Source organism: Pristiophorus japonicus, chromosome 2, assembly GCF_044704955.1.
Source record: "Pristiophorus japonicus isolate sPriJap1 chromosome 2, sPriJap1.hap1, whole genome shotgun sequence".
NCBI lineage: Eukaryota > Metazoa > Chordata > Chondrichthyes > Pristiophoridae > Pristiophorus > Pristiophorus japonicus.
The window spans coordinates 184424045-184434872 of record NC_091978.1 but is presented as its reverse complement, the minus strand read 5'-3'; the positions used below and the strand labels follow the sequence as shown (position 1 = coordinate 184434872).

Here is a 10828-nt window from a genome sequence, read left to right as displayed (position 1 = left end):
TGACTGTACAGCCTATTACATGGGTATGTTCGCTCCAGCTCTTTTGTAGCCCGATCTGTGGAGCTGTTCCCTCGCAGGTAGTGGCGCCGGTCCACAGCGACCACATTTGCAGTAAGTGTTGGTTGCTTGAGGAACTTCGGCTCCGCGTTGATGAGCAGGGACGGGGAGAGTTACCTGGACGTTGTGTTCCAGGAGGAAGTCACACCCCTTAGATTAATGAATTCAAATTTGGTCCGTGGTTAGGGACAGGTGGTGTGACTATGAGCGAGGCAGCATGTGGGGACCCAGGAGGTAGTGGTGGAGGAGCCTCAGCCCTTGCAATTGTCCAACAGGTACGAGATTCTTGCTCTCTGCTTGGACGAGAGCAGGGATTTCAGGTCCAATCTAAGGCAGCCATGACACCACCCATCCTGATCAGAGTATCAATATCACCAAAGTGCACAAATTAGCCTCCCATAACAAGTACTCTCATAAACTCTTCCCCAGTGGTAGGTAAAATAGCAGTTGTGAGCATTAATCGCTTCTCGGCCTTTTGGCTAAGATCATGCGTAACTGACCTGACCAGCCACCATGACCTCCGGGTGGTTTCTCCCTGGTCAGGAAGGTATATGCTTGCTTTTTTGGAAACAGGAGGTGGGTGGGGTGGCTTGACCCATCCACCTCCACGGAGGTGTGTGGGGTGGCTTGACCCATCCACCTCCATGGCACGAACCTGGTATTGCAGTACTTCCAGGAACGGTGCAGTGGCTCTAGGCCTTTTGGCTAAGAGCATTGGCGCAGAGTGATCCTTGGCATGTGCAAGGTGACCTCTGGCGTTTGTGATTTGACAAAGAATTGGAACGATTGGCTACGAATTTCAAAAAAAAAAAGCAGTTGTGAGCATTAACTATTTGCCGCTGTCTTGCCTGACTTGTAATGAATCTCATGAATTGCCTTTCTCTTCTCACCTTGGTGAGTTTCAGGAAGCCCTGGAAACCTGTGGGTGCACTGTTAAATTTAAATGTAGTTTAATATATCAGTGGAATTAATCGATTAACATATTTAAATCGGTTAGCTGCCTCTCCGGAGGAGGTTAGGCAGCTCCAGACACGAACCCATTCTTGGCCACTTTAACCCCCCGCCTGCACCTAAACCCTATGCACTACTTCATGTTAAAATTCTCCCCAATTTTTCAGGTCGATGACCTTTCATCAAACATTCTGGTGAAAAGTCATCAATCTAAAACCATGGGCACAATTTTCCCCGAGTTGTGCCGCTTAATTAGGTAAATAAATGTGTCAGAAAAAAAATCCCCGAAGTTTCCACGATGTTTGGGCTGTAATCTGCAGCCGCGCAGCATCGCCAGTCGGCTCGGGGTGTGGAGCCTGTGGTCTGTGCTGGAAAATGGAGCCGGGCCTTCTGCACATGAGCGGGGGGGAAAAACTGACGTTCTTGACGTCGCTGAAATGGCCACACATGCGCAGTAGAGCTCAGAGAAAGGCGAATGGCAGGCAGTGTTGGGTTGTGGATGGCAGCCATGAGAGGTGGCAACAGGGAATGGACAGTCAGCATCAGGCCACAGGACTCATTTTAGGTCCTTCAAGACTGCTCAGCAGTAAGTAAGTAATATCACCACCTAGTTTGGAGACTGGGCTTAAAGGACTCAAGTTAGAGGTAGGTAAATTGAATAGGGAGCGTAATTATGACAGAAAGCAGGCAGGACGAGAATTTCAATCACAGGAAAGCATTACAGGAAATAAGTCTGACAGTTTTGTGGAAGAGAGAGGGAGAATATGAGATAGAATAGAACAAATTTGAGAGAGGAATGGCATCACGATTACAATACCAGGCAACTGATTCATCTCTCAAGAGACTGAACTCATATCTACCACCCAATACCATCAAAGATCACTGATGCAAACCTAACGCAGCAACTGAAGTATTTCCTTGTAGTCTAAAGAGTTTCACTGCAAATGGAAGGAACAATGATGTCCAACTATGCAAGAACAATTCTACTGTCTGTAATCTCTCCATTTTACGAGGGTTTGTACATCAAGCTTGCTCCCTCCCCTGCCAAGCCTCTCCGGTTGCGAGTGAGTGCCGGTCCTGGTCTGCTCCGCTTCCCGCCCCTAGCCCAGGCCAAATGGCCTCTGATTTACTTAACTGCGCCGATTTCTTTAACTCTCTGCAAGGGTTTTCTCGAGAGGCCACATACGCTGGCCTAAGTAGAAATGGAGTAACTATCAGCTGGCCAAAGTTGCCTAAATGGCCAGAATTGGCGTAGGTGGCTGGTAATGACCCCTTTTGAGGAAAAAAAAGCCTTACCTAAAAAAAACATAACTAAGTAAGTTACGTTGGTGAAAGTTGATTGGGGAAACTGGGGATTTTTAAGTTAGGCCAGAAAAAGCAGCCTACTCAAAAAAAAAGGCGCAAATACTGGGGAAAATTGAGCCAGTTAACTCTGCTTCTTTCCACAGACTTGCTGAGTCGTTTCCAGCATTTTGTATGTTTATCTCAGCATTCTAGCCTCAACATTATTTTGCGTATGCACTATAAATTGATTGGATAAACTTGACTCCTTCCTGATGAAATAGTGATTGCACAGAAATAACACTTCTGCAGTCAGCTGTCAGGGACACTGCAGAAATAATGGCCCCAAGTTTCGCCATGATTTGCTCCTGATTTTTAGGAGCAACTGGTGTAGAACGGAATATCTTAGAAATCGGAATTCTCGTCATTTAGTTTGCTCCAGTTCTAGTCAGTTAGAACAGTTTCACTTTGGAACAGAATTTTTTTTTCAAAAGGGGGCACGTCCGGCCACTTACGCCTGTTTTCAAAGTTTCGTCAGTGAAAACTTACTCCAAACTAACTTAGAATGGAGTAAGTGAAGATTTTTGTATGCTCGAAAAAAACTTGTCGACACTTCAGAAAATCAGGCGTAGGTTACAAATCAGGCGTAGGGAATGGGGGGAGGGGGTTTAAAGGGAAATTTACAAACACTAAACACTTCAGTTTTACAAATAAAGAACCATCATCAATAATACATGATAAAAACATCAATAAATCAACCAATAAATCAATCAAAAAAAATTAATAAGAAATATATATTTTTTTAAATCAATAAATAAAACACCGACTGCAGCACCGGGAGCCCTCCAACAGCGTGCTGGGATGCCCCCCCCCCCCGCCCCCAGTGTGTCTCTGTCAGTGTCTCTATCTCTCTGTCTGTCTGTGTGTGTCTCTCATTCTCTGTCTGTCAGTGTCTGTGTTTCTGACAGCGAGGGGAGGGGGAGGAGGGGGGTAAAGGGAGAGAGGGGGGAGCAGAGGGAGGGAAGGGGGAGGGATGGGGGAGAAAGGGTGGGGGGGAGGAGGAGAAGGGGGAAGGGGGGAGGAGGAGAAGGGGGGAGGAGGAAAAGGGGGGAAGAAAAAGGCGGGGAAAGGAGAGAGGAGGGAAAGGAGATGGGAGGGAAAGGAGATGGGAGGGTAAGGAGATGGGGGGGAAAGAAAGGAGATGGTGGGGGGGAAAGGAGAAGGGGGAGGGAGGCTGAACGGGCTGGGCCCGGCCGGGCCCCAGCCTTCGGGCAGGGCCCAAGACTTCGGGCAGGGCCCGTCCACCGGAACCAGATTTACAGGTAGGTGGCATTGGGTCGGGTCGGGATCGTGGGTCGGGTCGGGGGGAGCGCGGGTCGGATCGGGGGGGTGTTGGGAGGGAGGTCGGTTTGGTTCGGGTTGGGGGGAGGGAGGGAGAGGGAGGTCAGGTCGGGTCCAGTTGGGGGGGGGAGGGGGGAAGCGGGAGTTTGGTGGGTGTCTTTGTCGGGTCCAGTCTGGAGGCGGGGGCCGGGGTTTGGGGGGGGCGGAGGAAGCGGGAGTCGGGCTGGGTCCAGTTCGGGGAGTCGGGTCGTGTCGAGTCCGGGGGGTCGGGTCGGGTCGGGTCGGGTCCGGGGGTGGGGGGGGGTGGGGGGGAAGCAGGAGTTGGGTCGGGTCGGTGTCGGGGTCGGGGTCGGGTCCGGTCCAGGTCCGGGGGGGGGGTGGGAGGGGAATCGGGAGTCGGGTTGGTGTCGGGTCCGGTCCGGAGGCGGGGGGTGGGAAGCGGGAGTCGAGTCGGGTCGGGAGGAAGCAGGAGCTGGCCGTGGGAGGAGCCTTATTCACGCGCCCCAGTGAGGCCATTCGGCCAGGGCTAGGGTCTGCGTGCTTCGGGCCCCTCCCACACAGTTTTGGGCGCCTGGAGCTACTGCACATGCGCGCCCACTGTAGCACGCATGTGCAGAGGTCCCGGCACTGTTTTCAGCGCGGGGACCTGGCTCCGCCCCCTACAGCTCGTGCTGTGCCGAGCTGCAAACGACCTGCAGGGAGGTGGAGAATCTGGAAGTTTTTTTTAGGCGCACTTTGTGGCACGAAAAACAGGCGTCCAGTTCGGAACTGCGCCTTTCTAGGCGCGACTCGAAACTTGGGCCCAGTGGGCCCAAGTTTCAACAGGAGTTGCTCCTATTTTTTGGAGCAACTAGTTTTTTTTGGAGTATCTTAAAAATCGTAATTCTCCACATTTAGTTTGCTCCAGTTTCAGTGAGTTAGTTCAGTTTCTTTTTGGTTCATTTTTTTTCAAAAGGGGGCGTTGCCAGCTACTTACACCTGTTTTGGCCATTTAAGCAAGTTTAGACAGCTAAATGTTATTCCAAACTACCTTAGGCCAGCGTTTGTGTCCACTTTTGTACGCTCAGAAAAACCTTGTGTAGACTTAAGAAATGAGCGCAGGTAGTCTGAGGTGGTGTTGAGGGCGGGGGGGAGAAAGGGAAGTTAGAGGGATGTTAGAGGATTTTCCAAAGCATTAAACACTTCACATATAACAAGAAAGAACCATCATCAATAATAACTGAAAAATAAATCAATAAATAAAAATTTAAAGTTCCTACCTCACCTACTACAGCTTGCAGCACCTATCCGTTCGGGCCATTCGGCCAGTGGCTAGGGGCCGGATTCGAGCACTGGGAGCCAGCAGTACACGCAGCAGCAGCGTCTTTTCGGGATGTTCTGCCAGGGACTAGAGGCGGGAGAGCAACAAGCAGCAGGCTTGGCTGCAGGAGGGAATTTAAAGGGGGCTGCAGGAGAGGGAGAGAGAAGTGACATCACTGAAGGGGGGAGGGGGAGAGAACAAAAGACCTTTGGGTGTGGTTCATATAGCTTGTGGAGAGGGAGAAGTGCTGTGCTGCCATTTTTCACCAGTGATCTTTGAAAGTTTAAGTTGTACTTCAAGTATGGGTGCTGCAATATCAATATCATGGATTTTGCAATGGTTCTGCATCATTGTGCTATGTAGGAGAGAATTGATAAGAGCTCATCGCAACAGAAACATCATAGCCCGTAGGTCTTACCCACCTTGGCAATATCGAGTCAGGCGTTCGTACCTGGACCTGAGTGAGGCTGATTGTGTCAAAAGGCTGCGTGTCCTTGAGATCTGGGAGTTGCTGAGACCAGATTTACAGGCGAGAACCAGAGATGGACTGCCTTGTCTGTTGAAGTGAAGGTTACAGCTGCACTTTCCTTCTATGCCTCGGGATCATTTCAAGCTACAACTGGAGATGTGTGCACCATCTCGCAACGTGCAATACATGCCTGCGTTTACCAGGAGATGGCTGCACTGTGTGCGTGGAGGAATGACTTCATCAAGTTCCCAATGATCATCCAAGCAATTCATGGCAGGGCTGTGGGGTTCTCAAGGATTTCTGGTTTCCCAAAGGTACAGGGCTGCATTGATAGTACCCACATTGCCTTGTGAGCACCTGTGGAGGATGCCAAGCAGTTCACGAATAGAAAAGGCTTCCACTCCATTAATGTGCAGCTCATGTGTGACAACATGCAACGCATCATGTCAGTCGATGCAAGATATCCTGGCAACACCCATGATGCATTCATCCTACACGACAGCATTCTATCTGACATGTTTGTGCAGCAGCCAGAAGGGCAGAGCTGGCTACTGGGAGACAAAGATACAGCCTGGACACCTGGATCATGAAGCCCCTACAGGTAACCCGGACAGAAGCTGATCATCAATACAACATGGCGCACATTATGACATGCAGCATCATAGAGAGGACCATTGGTATCTTGAAACAGCGTTTCCGATGCCTGGACCATTCCAGAGGCCACTTGCAATTGTAAGATTCCAAAATTCGTGGAAACCCCCAGTGTTTGGACTCACTGAAAAGGAAATTCGATTTGGGACTATTAAACAGAAAGCTTGGAATCCTAAAATGCATGTGGAAGAAATCTATGAGTTTTAACCAAGTTTGGGATTTTAAAAAGTGGCAAGTTGGGTCTGTGACGAAAAGGCTGCAAGATCTGGGGTGGGTCCAACTTCTGTAAAACCAGTTTGGATATTGGAGCTAATCAAGCTGTCTGGGGATATTGGAGCTAATCAAATTGTCTGAGGAACTGTTTAACCTCAAACCTGCCCCCTAGAAGACATTAACATTTCAACAATCGACCACGGAAGAAACATTATCCACCCCACCCACAGGACCCAAATATCACATACATATTCCAACACCTTTTCAACAAGCATAGAAATATCTGGCTCAGGCCAGACTTCCCGAAGCAAAAGCAGTGCTATCAAAATGGACAAGAGCTCATCAATTCAGAAAAGTCTATCAACGCCAGATTAAAACACTTAATCAAGTTTCAGTTAACTGGGCAGCAAAACTTAAACAAAAGAAACGTTAGCTTTGGCACGAGGATTAAACAGCCTCTCAGAGTATAACTAAGGGTCTATCATACCAAGAGTACTATCACAGAAAGAACTATTCTGACCATAACTTCGGAACAACAAAATCAAGATTGAGAACTCACGGCGAAAAAATGCAGGTAGAAACATCGCGACATCGGAGAAAAGAACTTCAAAAACCAATCAGTGGAACATCAATACCAACTGGCTTCAATACACAGCAGAGGTCTTCTACCATGTCCAAGGCAAACTGGCTATAAACAAAGAACCTCGAAACTGCGAAACAGCTGTCAAAGGAAAGGATCTCGTGAGCATGAATCACTGGAGCACTAGAGTTTGACCTAGTTAGAGAGTAAGTGGGAGGTGGGAGATATTTCTGTTGTGTTCATTACCTGTAATAAAGTATTCTCCATTGTTTAGAACCTTTTTGTAAAATTTTACAGTTTTATTGAAGTGTATTTGTGTTATTTACTTTCTTGAATAAAACCCATACCTTCTTTGTACAAAACAGTTGTCTGCTGCACTTTATCACACCCTGATTAATCAATCCAAGCTTGAGAACCAGTTAGCGGGAGCGACTCGCAACCGCTCTGGTCAGGAAGGCAAGCTGACAGACCCAGCACCACCTACAGAATGGCGAGCCAGGTAGGAGCTTGGTCAAAAGGATGTGATGCAGTAGACACTGTTTTTGAGGAAAGAAGCAAAATGGAAGAGAGGATTTCCTCTTACATATTCAAGAAAGTCAATATAACAAAGAAATGAGTACTGAACCTAGTGCGCGCTGAGCGTCCTGTGGACGCTGCAGCCAAATGGACTGAGAGTAAGGAACATAAGCGCTCTGTGGAGAAAGCAATATGATTACTCTGCCTACAGCGACAGGTCCAGCAATTGGACAAGAAAGTCGAGTTGCTGGAGGTTGACCTCAGGGAGTCCGAGGAACACTCGAGTGCCAGAACTATCATGGGGGAGAGATTATTTGAGGATTGGCAAGCAAAAGCAAGGGAAACTACAGTTAGTGGAAACAAATAGAAACCGCCAGGATTACCTTCAGTGCCAGGTCACCGAAGCAAAAGGTCAAGAACTGGCGTTGTGGGAAGAAAACGCCCGCCTCACCAGGATAATTAAAGAGCAGGCAGAGATGTTGAGAGACGTCCAGGCAGCTTACAAAGTAGCAAGCATTAGGGGGTTTGAGTCAGGAGACCACAGCCCCTGCCAGCAACAAATAGATAGTCTGAACCTTGCTCTATCCAAGGCTAAATGCATGGTATGCCTAATAAACCCGAGTACGGCTCAGGCAGACCTGGAAGAGAAGGGGGACACCGTTCGACCAGTACCTGTGGTGCCGGGGCTTAGCCCGGTCAAGCAGCAGGAGGGGCGAGCGGAGAGGGACAGTCACCCAGTACCTGTGGTGCCGGGGCTTAGCCCGGTCAGGCAGCAGGAGGGGCGAGCGGAGAGGGACAGTCACCCAGTACCTGTGGTGCCGGGGCTTAGCCCGGTCAGGCAGCAGGAGGGGCGAGCGGAGAGGGACAGTCACCCAGTACCTGTGGTGCCGGGGCTTAGCGCGGTCAGGCAGCAGGAGGGGCGATCGGAGAGGGACAGTCACCCAGTACCTGTGGCGCCGGGCGGGGCTTAGCCCGGTCTGGCAGCAGGAGGGGCTAACAGTTTGCGGGGCAGACGGTGATGGTGCACAACCACCTGTGGCATCGGGTTGTAACTCGGCTTGGCAGCAGGGACAGGTGGGAGCGACACCAGTACGACAAGGGCCGGGACCGGGGCCGATGTGCCCGGTACGGCAGCAGAGTAACGGTGCACCCACTCTCGGTGGGGCAGCAGGGCCCCTCGAAAGTATATTCATGGTCCCCCACAGCACCAGCAGCTTAGAACCATGATAGCCCACCTGGACAAGCTCACCCATAAAGGGGACTCTTCGGTTCACTTCATGGAAGTCGACCAAGCGGCAGGCATCAATGGGTGCTACAACTCCGAAATGGCAAAAATGCTCCTATTCTCCCTAGATAGTAGAGTATACCAGTCTCTCTCTGTGGAAAGCAAGATGCGGCAGAGTACATAAGCTACTGTCAAGGAAGAAGTCTTGGAAGTTATGGGCCTAAATGACAGGAGTCCCTTCTCCTGAGTGGAGAAGACGATGCAACAGGCAGGGGAAACCCCACAAGCTTTCGCAGACAGGCTGTGGCCCGTCTATGAGAGTGCCTGCAGTGGGACCCTCGACCGAGATCACTTGACCTGGTGGCAAACAGTTTGCCACGGGTATTGGCCAAAGCCGAGCTGTGGTTTGATCCTAGGGATCCCAAAGCTACCGAGGAGTTAGTGATTAGGCAATTAACCCTGGTTTTTCGGAGCGGCCGAGGAATGGAGGAGAACCCACCCAAGGGGAGGGTACATGAGTTAATGCCCTATCAAGCAAAGCAGGAATGGCACCAGGAAGGGGGTATCTCTTCCGACCCCAAGCGCAACTGCTTTAGGTGCAGGAAAAGTGGGCATTGGAGAAAGGATTATAGGAACCCTTGAAAGGATAACGTAGCTAAGGAACCCCCAGCACATGCCCAAAAGGCCGGACCTGGACCCGGAGCGCAGAACTCTCCCTCTTCCTTCGAGGAGTTCGTGGCCATGCTTGGTCCGTATTGGGCGGCCCAGGGAAGGTAGCTATGGCCATTGGGAAGGAAATCCCATCCGCCCCGCCAAATCCCGACCCATGACTAGAACCGGCACCGCCTGTGTACCTGTGTCCCCTAGAATATGATGCACACAAGAGACCATGCGTTAAGATGGAGGTAGAGAAGGTGACAGGGACCTATCTGCTAGATACTGGAGCTTCAAGCACCATTGTCCACGCAGATAACCCAGCCACCTCACCTCTATCTAACGGGGTCCCGTACAATCTAGTGGGGTTCAAGAGAATGAACAGGCTGGGTCGTTCTCCATCCCGCTACCATTGGGGGCAGTGAACCGTCCTCAGGACAGGGATCCTCAGCCAGCAACCTCCAACTGTGGAAGGCCCACAAGGGACATTGCAGACTCACAGACCGTGCAGATGGGGTGGTGAATTATATTACTGAAGGGGCTATCCCACCAATGGTTTTGGACTCGGACGCACCCCCAGTAGCCGGAGCCCTAAGAAGGACTCCCCGTACACCACGGCCAAAGACACCGTTGTCACCAACACCCCAGTTTCAGTGGTTCAGCCCCGGGAGGTTGCAGCCCATAAAATAATCCCCAAGATCAAGGATCATTCTAGGGATAGGGATCCCCAGCCTGCAGCCTTCAACTGTGAGGGACTCACAAGGGAGGTAGTGGTGGACCAGCCACCAAACAAGGGTCCCCAGCCTGCAGCCTCAGGCTGAGTGGAACGCATAGGGAATGCCATGGACTCAGCAGCTACACAGAAGGGGGTAGTGTGCTGTAGTACCGGAGGAGCCATTCCCCCGATCATTTGGGACTCAGTGAAACCCCCGGTTAGAACTCTCTGGGTCCTGCGATACAGGCCACCTTACCTCCAGCCATACAAGCTGCCCAGAGGCCGCAAAAGGAAGGAGCAGAACAGGAATTAGCCTGCCATCCGGAGACGGGTGGCAGATGTACATAGCATTACGGTCTGATTTTAAGGGTGTTTTAATATTTTTGGGAGTTTAAGTTTAGGATTTAGAAATTTTACGAAGTAAGTTTAAGTTTGGAGCTCGATCACATTTTTGTCAAGCCAGAGCACCTTCTCAGGGCTGGGCTATTTGTTTGTGTGTCCCTGCTGAAAGGAGATCGACATGAGAAGGGTCCTGCTCCTGCTCGCCCTGATGGGGATGAGCATTGGTGACCAAGGTGACGTGGAGGAATCCCTCATTTATGGGTGTTCGGGAGAGAAAGCACCGATCGTTACTGCTGGGGATGGCACACTGGGTGTGAAGGAGCTTGCTGTCTATTTCCATAACAAAAGGTGGCCAGGGTGGCTGGGGTCTAACTCCACTCGATACTCCAGCCAGGCTGGGTTCACCTACGGGGAGGCCTCCATCCCATGCCCCAGGGTATAGGTCGTTGCTGCATGGGTCAGTGTCACTGAAGGAAAACACGTGTGTCTCACATGTAAAGGACAGATTCCCCTGGGTAGGTGGTGGTGCCTCA

General features: G+C 50.6%; 1 non-coding gene across 1 annotated transcript; it reads left to right on the top strand.

Moving 5' to 3' along the window:
- Positions 1-516: 516 nt before the first annotated feature.
- LOC139251806 (U2 spliceosomal RNA) lies at positions 517-708 on the top strand. Its single transcript, XR_011591429.1, has one exon. It is a non-coding gene; the product is annotated as a U2 spliceosomal RNA (small nuclear RNA).
- The last annotated feature ends 10120 nt before the right edge of the window (positions 709-10828 follow it).